Genomic DNA, 14,081 nt, shown 5'->3' on the forward strand with positions numbered 1-14,081 from the left:
CGCAAGAAACAAGCCCTCACACAGATCCATCGAGGAAAAAAATAAAACAGTTATAGCTCTCAGAAGATGCCGACACAAAACAACATTTTACTAACGGCTTTTATTTAGTAAAAGTAGTAAAGCATAAAAGTATGTATATTTGGTAGCACCAAAATCTTATTAACCCACACGTCATTTTTACCACACGGTGAATGCTGTAAAAACTAAACCCCCCCCAAAAAAAAAGAAAATTGGAGTAACAGCGTTTTTTTCCCATGCCATCCCACAGAATCATTTTTAAAAGTTTCTCAGCACATCATATGGTACCATTAAATAATAAAACTCATACTGCTAAAAACAAGCATACGGCTGTGTCGATGGAAAAAAATAATAAAAAAAAAAAGTTATGGCTCTCGGAAGAAGGGGAGGAAAGAATGAAAACGAGAAACCAAAAACAGGCCTGGTCCTTAGGACGTTATAGTGAATCTCCATCTTTTCTTATCAAGTTATTTTTGGTTTCAAAGATTTTTATTAAAGTATTTTTTTTGCATGCAATGATACAGTCCGTTTCTTCATGAAAATAAGATATGCCATCAAAATATGAGCACACGCAGGGGCAACATGTGGAAAAGCAAGCGATACAAAGAATTTAATACAGGATTGTATGTCTAAATGAACATTGCGTTAAAATATATAGTAAAAGAAAAAAGAAAGTAACATGTGGAAATGCAGAGCATAGTATGCAGGAAATTACCTGCCTGGAGAAGGTTTCTCTTGGTGGCATGCAGTGTACCCTCAAGAAATACGGTGAAAACAAGATTGTACACGATCGACCTTGACAACCTTCAGAGACCAAAAAACAGTAGGACAAATTTATGGGAGTGTATTCCAAACAGGACAGATTGAAAATCGCTTGTAAGATCCGTGGTGCTGTGATGGAAACGAGGAAGAAAAGCGTGTCAATCGCAACTCTCAAATGCCGCCTTGTAGTCAGTGGCTTTAAGGGATGTGTTGCAACCTGAAACCAGTTGCTTTGGCCAATCAAAGAAGAGGCTATTGTGGGCGAAAAAGAACAGGAGCTGGACCATTAGCCAGTGGAAGAAGGTTCTTTTCACAGACTAATCGAAGTTTGAAATATTTGGGTCAAAGAGACGAAAGTTAGTTTGTCGTGTTAGGGGATGTTCACTCTGGCTATTTGAAGCGGTTTTTCAGGCAAAAAACGCCCTGAAAAATGGCTAAAAATGCGGAGGCTGAACGCCTCCAAACATCTGCCCATTGATTTAAATGGGAAAAACGGCGTTCCGTTCCCATAGGGCGTTTTTTCCGTGGCAGTTTTTAAAAACGGCCGTGTAAAAAAAAAAAAAAGCCTCGTAAAAAGAAGTGCATGTCTTGAGCAGCTTTTCATTGACTATAAGAAAACAGCTCCAAAAACAGCCGTAAAAAACACCGCAAAAATCGCTAGTTGCTTAAGAAACGGCTGAAAATCAATCAGGAGCCGTTTTCCCTTGAATATAGCTCTGTACTTTCAGACGTATTTTGTTAAGCGTGTGAACATACCCTAACAGGTGAGCGCATGCTTCCTGCTCACATTCAGCCCACAGTCAAGCATGGAGGGTGTTACGCGGTATGGTCTGGGGATGTATCGGAGGTGATGCAGTTGGTAACTTACTAAAAATCGAAGGAATCATGGACTCCAAATGCTACCACAACATCTTTGTGTGCCATTCCATCCCTTCCAACCCCCGTTTTATTGGTGGTGGTTTCACACTACAGCAAGATAATGATCCAAAACATACCTATTGTCATTGTAAAAAGTACGTTCAGTCAAAAGAACGACGAAAGGTGCAGAAGAGCATGGTTTGACCACCACAGAGTCCTAATTGCAATTGAACTCCTTTCGGATCATCTGGACAGGTGTTGCTACAAGAGAAGTGTGCTGCAATCAGAGCTGAAGATTTAGGGTATGTTCACACGAGGGCGTCCGTAACGGCTGAAATTACGGGGACGTTTCAGCCTGAAAACATACCCGTAATTTCAGCCGTAACGGCACGTGCAGGCGCTTGAACGCCGCGTCCATTACGGACGTAATTGGCGCTGCTATTCATTGGAGTCAATGAATAACGGCTCCAATTACGGCCAAAGAAGTGACAGGTCACTTCTTTGACGCAGGCGTCTATTTATGCGCCGTTATTTGACAGCGGCGCGTAATTTACGCCTTGTGTGAACAGACAAACGTCTGCCCATTGCTTTCAATGGGCAGATGTTTGTCAACGCTATTGAGGCGCTATTTTCAGATGTAATTCGGGGCAAAAAAGCCCGAATTACGTCCGTAATTAGTGCGTGTGAACATACCCTTATACAAGTTAACCGACAGAATGCCCAGAATTTGCAATGCTATGATGGCTGCTAAGGGTGGATAATTTGTTGAGAGAAAACTTAAGGAAATCAATTAATTTGTAAACAATGTTTATGATAACAAAACATGTTTATTTGGCCAAATAAAGTAAATCCATATTCATCAACATTAATATTAAACCGCCGGGTGAACGCCATGCAAAAAAAAAAACACAAACCAACGGCGTAAATGCTTTTTTTTTCCATTCCCCCCCACCACAAAATAAAAGTTAATCAGTAAGTCCCATGTACCCCAAACTGATACCAATAAAAACTACATCTTGTTCCGCAAAAAACAAGCCCTCATTTGGCTACAGACAAACAAAATAAAAAAAAAGTTACGGCTCTTGGAAAGCGGCGATGCCAAAACAAAGAATTTTGTTTAAAAGGGTTTTAACTGTGTAAAAGTAGTAAAACATGTAAATCCTTTACATATTGGGTATCGCCGTAATCGTACTGACACATGGAATAAAGTTAACATGTTACTTATACCGCATAGTGAACGGCTACAGTTTGAAATGCGAAAAGCAATGCTGGAATAGCTATTTTTTTTTTCAAATCCTTCACTAAAAAAATGTATTAAGGTTAAGCAATAAAATATATACACCCAAAAATTGTGCAATTGAAAAATACAACTCGTCCCGCAAAAAACAAGCCCTCATATGGCTGTCGACATAAAAAGTTATGACTCTTGGAAGGAAAGGAAAAAAATGAAAAAGAACGCTAGGTCATTAACCCCTTAGCGCTCAGCGACGTAATATTCCGTCGCGCTGACCATCCCATTCGCGCTCAGCGACAGATTACCTCGCGGGAGTAACGGCCATTTCGGCCGTCTTCCCGACGCCTACAGGAGCTGTGACAGCTGCTGTCTCGTACAGCAGTTGCCGCAGCTCCTATAGCGGAGACCGATCGCTGTGTCCCCGCTGATTAACCCCTTAAAAGCCGCGTTCAATAGGGATCGCGGCTTTTTAGGGGTTAAGCTACCATCGCCGGCCTGCTACACGATAACGGCCGACGATGGTGACTATGGCAACCGGACACCTAACAATGGCGTCCGGCTATGCCATCGACGGAAGCCTAGTGGGTCCTGTAGTGCAGTATATTAGAATTGCGATCAGGGCCTCCTGCCCTCAAGTCCCCTAGTGGGACAAAGTAATAAAGTTAAAAAAAAGTTAAAAAAAGTTGTGTAAAAATAAGAAAATAAAAGTTTTAAAAGTAATAAAAGTAAAAATCCCCCCTTTTCCCTTATCAGTCCTTTATTAATAAAAATATATAAACAAATAAACTATACATAATTGGTATCGCCGCGTCCGTAACGGCCTGAACTACAAAATTATTTTGTTATTTATGCCGCGCGGTGAACGCCGTAAAAGAAATAATAAACCGTACCAGAATCACAATTGTTTGGTCACTTCACCTCCCAAAAAGTGGAATAAAAAGAGATCAAAAAGTCGCATGTACCGAAAAATGGTACTGATCGAAACTACAGTTCGTTACGCAAAAAATAAGTCCTCGCACGGATTTATTGATGGAAACATAAAAACGTTATGGCTCTTAGAATAAGGTAACACAAAAAGTAAATGATTTTTTACAAAAAGTATTTTATCGTACAAACGCCATAAGAAATAAAAAAAACTATAAACATACGGTATCGCCGTAATCGTATCGCAGAATAAAGTGAATATATCATTTATAGCGCACGGTGAACGCTGTAAAAAAAATAGAATAAAAAAACAATAGTAGAATTGCTGTTTTTTAGTCACCATGCCACTTAAAAATAGAATAAAAACTGATCAAAAAGTCGCATGCACCCCAAAAAAACTACAATGGATTCCTCAAGGGGTCTAGTTTCCAAAATGGGGTCACTTTTGGGGGGTTTCCACTGTTTTGGCACCACAAGACCTCTTCAAATCGGACGTGATGCCTAATAAAAAGAGGCCTCAAAATCCACTAGGTGCGCCTTTGCTTCCGAGGCCGGTGTTTCAGTCCATTACCGCACTAGGGCCACATGTGGGATATTTCTCTAAACTGCAGAATCTGGGCAATAAGTATTAAGGTATTAAGTTGCGTTTCTCTGGTAAAACCTTTTGGGTTATAAAAAAAATAAAAATGGTATAAAAAGGATTTTCTGACAAAAAAAAAAAAAAAAAGAAAATGTAAATTTCACCTGTACTTTGCTCTAAATTCCCGTGAAACACCTAAAGGGTTCATAAACTTTCTAAATGCTGTTGTGAATACTTTGAGGGGTCTACTTCAGAACTGAACTGGAACCTAAAAAAAAACTAGGCAATTCTTCGCTTCTTACATTATACGGATAATGAGCCGTGCCCACCCTGAGATGACCCCAGCTTTGACCGTTTGTATAAACTGAGACCCCTATTAAACCGTTTCAGTGCCCGGTTTTCCCAAGCATTCACCCGAGAATTGTATTTCTATTGATGTGTCCTTGGTACATTTTAACCCTTTCAAGACCTAGCTCCTTTTGGCATTCAGGACCAGCCCCATTTTTTCAAATCTGACATGTGTTACTTTATGTGGTAATAACTCCGGAATGCTTTTGCCTATCCAAGCGATTCTGAGATTGTTTTCTCGTGACATATTGTACTTTATATTAGTGGAAAAATTTGGTCAATAAATTCATTGCTTATTTGTGAAAAACACCAAAATTTAGAGAAAATTTGCAAAAATTATGCATATCATTTGCAAAGCCCCTGAGGTACCAAAACAGTGGAAACCTCCCAAAAGTCCCTTTAGGGGACTGGAACGAGCGATCATTAGGTCGCTGGTACAATACACTGCAGTACTAATGTATTGCAGTATAATATAATTTTTACAGGCTCCTGTAACAGCGCGGTCGCTGTTCCTGTCCATTAGTCCCGGGTGTCAGATGTAATATACAGCGGACACCTGCAGAATATGGCGCGGGCGCAGCGCATGAGCCCGCTCCATATATAACCCCCCGCACCACGACATGCTATTAAGTCGTGGTGTGCGAAGGTGTTAATGCGCAGCGGATGGTGCAAAGTGAAAATTTAAATTTTCCACTGATATGCCATTTTAACGCACAATATGTTGTGCCCAGTTTGTGCCACTGAAGACAAATACCTCATACAACGTTGAGCGGGTTCTCCCGAATATAATATATCATATATGTGGACGTAAGCTGGTGTTTGGGCACGCTGTGGGGCTCAGAAGGGAGGGAGCGCCATTTGGCTTTTGGAGCGCAGAGTTTGCTTGGTAACTGTTCTGTTTGGGGTTTTGCCGGTATTTCAGTTTATGATGTGGGGGTATATGTAAGCTGGGCAGAGTACATCAGGACATAATAAGAGGGTATAATAATTAGGTAAATAAATAATAATCCGCAGATATGTGGCCAATGTCGCACTGATAAATGGCGCCCGATCTTATCCGCTTTTGGACACTGCACAATTTCTGTCGCTATATTCTGAGAGCCAGAACTTTTTTTATTTTTTCTTCATCGGAGCCTTGCGAGGACTTATTTGTTGCGGGACAATCTGTAGTTTTCATTGGTACCATTTTAGGGTACATGTGATTTTTTTATCACTACTTTTTTTGGCAAGCAAAGTGACAAAAAAACAAATTCTTTTTTACACTTTTCACTGTGCGCTATAAATGAAATTTTACTTTATTCTGCGGGTCGATACGATTACGGCGATACCAGATGTACATAGTTTTTTTTATGTTTTGTGGCATTTGCGCAATAAAATCACTTTTCGATAAAATTATTTATTTTTTGTGTCACCATATTCTGAGCCATAACTTTTTTATTTTTCAGGCAAAAAAGCTGTGTAAGGGCTTGTTTTTTGCGGGACGGGTTGTCGTTTTTATTGGTACTATATTAGGGTACATGCGACTTTTTGATCACTTTTTATTCTATATTTTTGGAGGGTTGATGACCAAAAAAATTGTGATTCTGACATCGTTTCTTAATTATTTTTTTTGCGCCGTTCACCATGCGGGAAAAATAATATTATAGTTTGGGTCGTTACGAACGCGGTGATACCAAATATGTGTACTTTTTTTTAACATTTTCATTTTTTTCCTATAATAAAAGGAAAAAAAGCATTTTTGTTTTTGTAACTTTTATTACTTGTTTTTACACTTTTATAAAACATTTTTATTACTTTATTTTTTACTTTTTACTTGAAGACTGGCAGCACTGATGGCTGCTATAATACATTACACTACCTAGGTAGTGTAACGTATTATAAACGGTCAGTGTGACGCTGAGCGTCACACTGACAGGAAGCTTATGAGGACCGGCCTCCGGCTGGTTCTCATAGGCTGCTGTGCATGGCAGACCCGGGGGCCGTTGTATGGCCTCCAGTTCTGCCTTATAACCGATTGCAGAACCCGCAATCGGTTCCCGGGAAAGTTTGTTGTTCCAGTTCTTTGCTACAACAATCTTTCCCCGCGATCACATGACCGGGACTTGAACCAATTAGGTCCCGGTCATGTCTCCGGGACCAGAGGCAGGTGTTAACAGCGCGATCTGGGTGTCAGCGCTACTCTGAGACACCCGGATCGCGCTTTTAACACCCACAGTGAATTCACGTCGGCGCTGCACAGAGCCCAGCAAATGCCGACGTGAATATACAGTGGGCGGTCGGGAAGCGGTTAAAGGGAAGCTTCAATTCCGCCAGTACCTGCCGGGTAAGAGGGCAAGGTATGGTGTGAAGATGTATAAGCTGTGCGAGAGTGCATCAGGGTATACCTACAAATTTAGGATAAATGAAGGGAAGGACACCAGTATTCTGCCCCCAGAATGCCCCCTCTTACTGGGAGTTAATGCAAAAATTGTGTGGGATTTGGTGCACCCACTGCTGGACCAAGGTTACCACCTCTACCTGGATAATTTTTATACCAGCTTCCCACTCTTCAACTGCCTCGCTTCCAGAAGTCCTGCGGCATGCGGCACTGCTAGAAGAAATCTGAGAGGCCTCCCTAAGACTCTGCTTGGGCAAACACTCAGAAGGGGTGAGAGCAGGGCACACTCTAGCAGCAACATATTGTGTGTCACGTACAAGGACAAGAGAGATGTCACACCAGTACCCATGTACCTGTACGAGGTACCAGTACAGAGACCTCCAAACCAGACTGCATCCTGGACAACAGTAGGTACATGGGAGGGGTGGACTTGTCAGATCAAGCCCTGAAGCCCTACAGCGCCATGCGGTGTTGTATAAGAAGCTGGCCGTGCACATCATACAGATGGCATTATACAATGCGTATGTGCTACGTCGATGTACAGGCCAGACGGGAACTTTCCTGGAATTTCAAGAGGTGGTTATCAAGAAACAAATTTTTAGGGACCAGGAAGGGGGGCACCCAGTACTTCTGGAAGCGAGGCCACACGCATCGTACCAGGGCAACACTTTCCAGGAGAAGTTCCCCAAACTGGCAAGAAGGGAAAAAGTCAAAAGAGGTGCAAAGTCTGCTATAAGAGGGGGATAAGGGAGGACACAATATATCAATGTGACACGTGTCCTGAAAAACTAAGGCTCTGTATGAAAGAGTGTTTTAAGATGTATCATAAATCCCTTGAATTTTAATCTACCCCAGTTTTACTTACCCTGATGCCCTCTGCACAGCTTATCCCCCTCATCTTTCCCTTCTGAGCCCTGCTGTGTGCCCAGGCAGCTGATAACAGCCACATTGAGGGTATTGCCATACCCGTGAGAACCCACATTACAGTTTATGGGGTGTATGTCTCCGGTCAAAATGCTCACTATACCTCCTAGATGAATGCCTTAAGGGGTGTAGTTTTAAAATGGGGTCACTTCAAGGGGGTTTCAACTGTACTGGTACCTCAGAGGCTTCTGCATACATGACTTAGAACCAGAAAATCCCCAGTAGGCCAAATGGTGGTCCTTTCCTTCTGAGCCCTCCCATGGGCCCAAACAGCAGTTTATCACCACAAATGGGGTATTGCGGCACTCAGAACAAATTGGGCAACAAAATGGAGTATTTTATTTCTTGTGAAAATAAGAAATTTTGAGCTAAAACTACATATTATTGGAAAAAATTAATTTTGTTTTAATTCCCAGCCCAATTCAAATAAGTTCTGTGAAAAAACTATGGGGTCAAAATGGTCACAACACCAATAAATGAATTCCTTGAGGTGTGTAGTTTCTAAAATGGGGTCACTTCTGGTGGGTTTCCATTGCTTTGATACCTCTGAGGCTCTGCAAATGCGACATGGCACCCGAAAACCAATCTAGCAAAATCTGGACTCCAAAGAACAAATAGCGCTCCTTTCTTTTTGAGCCCTCCCATGGGCCCAAACGGCAGTTTATCACCACAAATGGGGTATTGCTGCACTCAGGACAAATTGGGCAACAAAATGGGGTATTTTGTTCCCTGTGAAAATAAGACATTTTGAGCCAAAACTACATATTATTGGAAAAAAATATATATATTTTTTTTAATTCCCAGCCCAATTCAAATAAGTTCTGTGAAGAAATTGTGGGGTCTAAATGGTCACATTACCCATAAATGAATTCCTTGAGGGGTGTAGTTTCCGAAATGGGGTCACTTTTGGGGGATTCCTACTGTTTTGGCACCTCAACAGCTCTTCAAACCTGGCATGCTGCCTAAAATATATTCTAATAAAAAAAGAGGCCTCAAAATGCCCTAGGTGCTTCTTTGCTTCTGGGGCTTGTGTTTTATTTATTTTTTTATCAATTCTTTATTTATAGAAAGAAAAATTCACAATAGTTTGCATAGCAAAGGAGATAGTGAAATTTTAGAGAAGCTCTACAAGTCATATGCCAGCAAATAACAGGTACATACAGCAATGTGAAGTACAGAAGAAACATAACCTAAATGTAAAAACTATGTACAGGGAGAGAGTGAGAATTGTGCTCATTAAAGACCATGCAAGTTAAGGGGTTCAGAGACAAATGGTAGAGAAACGGAAGTAAGCAAGGGAACGGACTAGGTACATGGGGGGGGGGGGGGAATCAATCCAAAGCAATAGCGTCCCTGGCAGCCCTCCAAGGACCCCAGGTCTTCTCAAATCTAGCATGAGTCCCATCTTCCCAACTAGCAAGCTCCTCCATTCTACAGAGATGATCAACCTTATCAACCCACATTCGAATAGAAGGTGGGTCAACAGACCTCCATTTAAAGGGGATACGTAGTTTTGCCGCGGTAATCATGAAAGTCACTAGATCATGTTTTGCGGGTTGAAGTGTTGGATCAGGTTTCCACAAGAGAACTAAAGCGGCTGACAAAGTCACATGTTTGTTGCATACAGCTAGGATGGAGGAGGGGATTGCCCCCCAGAAAGGAATAATCTTTGGACAGCTCCACCAGATGTGCAAGAGTGAACCGGTGTGGGCTCTGCAACGCCAACAGAGATCATCTGGTGAGAAACCTAATTTGAACAAAAATTCCAGGGTCCCATACCACCGAGTAAGGGTTTTAAAGGAGTTTTCTTGAACTCTCACACCTAGTGAAACCATGAGAGCCCCTAAGTATCTGGGCTAAGTCGGGTTCGTCTATAGTCATCCCCAATTCCACATCCCACGCCTGAATGAAATTCGGTTTTCCGCCTGCAGGAACTTTACGTATCATGATATCAGAATGAATTTTGGACAATAGTTTTTTAGGGGGTGAGGGAAAGCGGGTGAGAACATCTAGCCAGGAGGCTGCACGGAGCACAGGGAAGATATTTTTGAAAGTTTTACAGGAATGGTGAAAACCCAACAAATGCAAAGAGTTAGTATGGTGCGATGGTAAAATGGATGAGACATCTGCGGAAATCAGGTCATCAAAGACCTCTGAAATAGGGACGTTCCCCAATGAGTCCCAGATGCCCTCCAGTGGGGGTTTACGCCCAATATAATAGGGACCATACGCAAGGGGGCGTGCGGGGAAAACTGTGTGGGCGGATCTAAAGAGGCAAGATAGGAGCGGAAAGCTATTATAGTGCCTCTGGAGAGTGGACTGATGTTTTTGGGGACAGGAAGGTGCGGAAACAATCCCAACAACAGCGGGGAGTGTATATCACCCAATAAATGGCGTTCAAGTGCAACATGTGGGGGGTATTCACCTCTTCTGCACAAGGAAACCCATCTACTTAAATGTGCCGCCTGATAGTAATCAAACGGGTCCGGCAAACCAGCCCCACCCTGGGCAGTTGCAGAGACAGTGAACGATACGACAGCCTGGGATGTTTTTTGGACCACAAGAAAAGCGCGAACACTCTCCTTAATTTAATAAAAAAGGACCGGGGTAGGAAAATGGGTACTGCCTGAATTAAGTATATGAATTTGGGGAGAATGTAGGTCTTAAGAAAGTTTTTCCTACCCAACCAGGCCACAAAGGGTAAGGTTAGACCGTCCAAGTGTGTTTGAATGTGTTGAATGTGCTAAAATTGAGAGAATATAAAAGGGCCGGATCTCTAGGTAAGAGTATCCCCAGGTGTTTAATTGCAGTATCTGGCCATTTAAAGGGTGAGCTTCTTCGAATAGGATCTGGGGCTTGTGTTTTAGTCCACGAGCACACTAGGGCCACATGTGGGACATTTCTAAAAACTGCAGAATCTGGACAATACATATTTAGTAGTGTTTCTCTTGTAAAACCTTCTGTGTTACAGAAAAAAAAATTAATACAATTGAAATTCAGCAAGAAAAATGAAATTTGCCAATTTCACCTCCACTTTGCTTTAATTCCTGTGAAATGCCTAAATGGTTAAATAAACTTTCTAAATGCAGTTTTGGATACTTTGAGGGGTCTCGTTTTCAAAACGGGGTGTTTTATGGGGGTTTCTAATACATAGGCCCCTCAAAGCCACTTCAGAACTGAACAGGTACCTTAAAAAAAAAAGGCTTCAATGGGAGGCAGAGAAAGCGTATTTCGCGGCGTTTTATGCCCGCAGTGCTCAAAGGCCGCGGGCGAAAAACGCAGCGAAAATCGGCGTGCAGGGAGAGGAAAATCTGTCTCAAACTTCCAAACGGAATTTTGAGGCAGAAATTCCGCCCGCAAAAAAACACAGTGTGAACATATCCTAAGGTGACTTATTTATATATTAAAAAAAAATATTTTTTAAAAAATTACTTTGTAAGCAAGATACACCTTATACAAATAAAAAAAAAAAATATATATATATATATATATATATATATTATTTTTTTTTGCTACAAGCTCCGCCCCCAACGTTGTAGCAGACGTGACGCGTGGACGTCTGTTACGGGTACCGCCCGGCGCTTCCCACTAGAAGCCTGACGGAGGGAGAGGAGCCATTAACGCTGGGCAGGGTAAGTGTTTTTTTTTCTTTACTTTGTTAGCAGTTGTGTGAGAAATGGAGCCAGGGGAATGCCGGAAGTTGTAGTCCTCTCCTCTTATACCTCCTCCTGTAATGTCCTCTGATATCCCATAACAACAGCCTGGACATGCTGGTAGTTGTAGTCCTCTCCTCTTATACCTCCTCCTGTAATGTCCTCTGATATCACATAACAGTCTGGACATGCTGGGAGTTGTAGTCCTCTCCTCTTATACCTCCTCCTGTAATGTCCTCTGATATCCCATAACAACAGCCTGGACATGCTGGTAGTTGTAGTCCTCTCCTCTTATACCTCCTCCTGTAATGTCCTCTGATATCACATAACAGTCTGGACATGCTGGGAGTTGTAGTCCTCTCCTCTTATACCTCCTCCTGTAATGTCCATTGATATCCCATAACAGCCTGGACATGCTGGTAGTTGTAGTCCTCTCCTCTTATACCTCCTCCTGTAATGTCCATTGATATCCCATAACAGCCTGGACATGCTGGGAGTTGTAGTCCTCTCCTCTTATACCTCCTCCTGTAATGTCCTCTGGTATCACATAACAGTCTGGACATGCTGGATGTTGTAGTCCTCTCCTCTTATACCTCCTCCTGTAATGTCCATTGATATCACATAATAGCCTGGACATGCTGGGAGTTGTTGTTCTTATACCTCCTGATTTATTCCTTCCCCAGGAGTAAGCACACTTTCTCTCTGTGATGGTCACTTTACTAGAGGGGCAGATGGCCATTTTATCGGGGGGACCGGGGGGGACGGGGACGACGACTGAGACTGATGGTGGCTTTACTGGAGGGGGCTGATGGTCATTTTACTGGGGGGGGGCTGAGGCTGATGGTGACTTTACTGAAGGGGGCTTATGGTCTCTTTACTGAGGGGTCATTATACTTTGAGTGGGGGGCTGATGGTAATTTTACTGTGAGTGGGGGGCTGATGGTAATTTTACTGTGAGTGGGGGGCTGATGGTAATTTTACTGTGAGTGGGGGGCTGATGGTCATTACTGTGAGTGGGGGGCTGATGGTCATTACTGTGAGTGGGGGGCTGATGGTCATTACTGTGAGTGGGGGGCTGATGGTCATTACTGTGAGTGGGGGGCTGATGGTCATTACTGTGAGTGGGGGGCTGATGGTCATTACTGTGAGTGGGGGGCTGATGGTCATTACTGTGAGTGGGGGGCTGATGGTCATTACTGTGAGTGGGGGGCTGATGGTAATTTTACTGTGAGTGGGGGGCTGATGGTAATTTTACTGTGAGTGGGGGGCTGATGGTAATTTTACTGTGAGTGGGGGGCTGATGGTCATTTTACTGTGAGTGGGGGGCTGATGGTCATTTTACTGTGAGTGGGGGGCTGATGGTCATTTTACTGTGAGTGGGGGGCTGATGGTCATTTTACTGTGAGTGGGGGGCTGATGGTCATTTTACTGTGAGTGGGGGGCTGATGGTCATTTTACTGTGAGTGGGGGGCTGATGGTCATTTTACTGTGAGTGGGGGGCTGATGGTCATTTTACTGTGAGTGGGGGGCTGATGGTCATTTTACTGTGAGTGGGGGGCTGATGGTCATTACTGTGAGTGGGGGGCTGATGGTCATTACTGTGAGTGGGGGGCTGATGGTCATTACTGTGAGTGGGGGGGCTGATGGTCATTACTGTGAGTGGGGGGGCTGATGGTCATTACTGTGAGTGGGGGGGCTGATGGTCATTACTGTGAGTGGGGGGGCTGATGGTCATTACTGTGAGTGGGGGGCTGATGGTCATTACTGTGAGTGGGGGGCTGATGGTCATTACTGTGAGTGGGGGGCTGATGGTCATTACTGTGAGTGGGGGGCTGATGGTCATTACTGTGAGTGGGGGGCTGATGGTCATTACTGTGAGTGGGGGGCTGATGGTCATTACTGTGAGTGGGGGGCTGATGGTCATTTTACTGTGAGTGCGGGGCTGATGGTCATTTTACTGTGAGTGGGGGGCTGATGGTCATTTTACTGTGAGTGGGGGGCTGATGGTCATTTTACTGTGAGTGGGGGGCTGATGGTCATTTTACTGTGAGTGGGGGGCTGATGGTCATTACTGTGAGTGGGGGGCTGATGGTCATTACTGTGAGTGGGGGGCTGATGGTGATTTTACTGTGAGTTGGGGGCTGATGGTAATTTTACTGAGAGTTGGGGGCTGATGGTCATTTTACTGTGAGTTGGGGGCTGAAGGTCATTTTACTGTGAGTGGGGGGCTGATGGTCATTTTACTGTGAGTGGGGGGCTGATGGTCTTCGAGTGGTTCCCGCCTCTGACCTCCCATTGAAATTAATAGGAGGCAGAAAAAACCTGCGGCGCTCGTTTGGTGCTTTTTTTTTTTTTGTCTGCGGTTTTTGAATTCGCTTCAACGGCTTCAAAAAAATGTGGGCA

At 43.4% G+C, this 14,081-nt stretch overlaps 1 protein-coding gene across 2 annotated transcripts in view; it reads right to left on the reverse strand.

Moving 5' to 3' along the window:
• Positions 1-14,081, reverse strand: part of POLRMT (RNA polymerase mitochondrial) — a 74,623-nt gene that overhangs the window by 31,879 nt on the left and 28,663 nt on the right. The window lies entirely within an intron of this gene.

Source organism: Rhinoderma darwinii, chromosome 1 (genome assembly GCF_050947455.1).
Source record: "Rhinoderma darwinii isolate aRhiDar2 chromosome 1, aRhiDar2.hap1, whole genome shotgun sequence".
Lineage (NCBI taxonomy): Eukaryota > Metazoa > Chordata > Amphibia > Anura > Rhinodermatidae > Rhinoderma > Rhinoderma darwinii.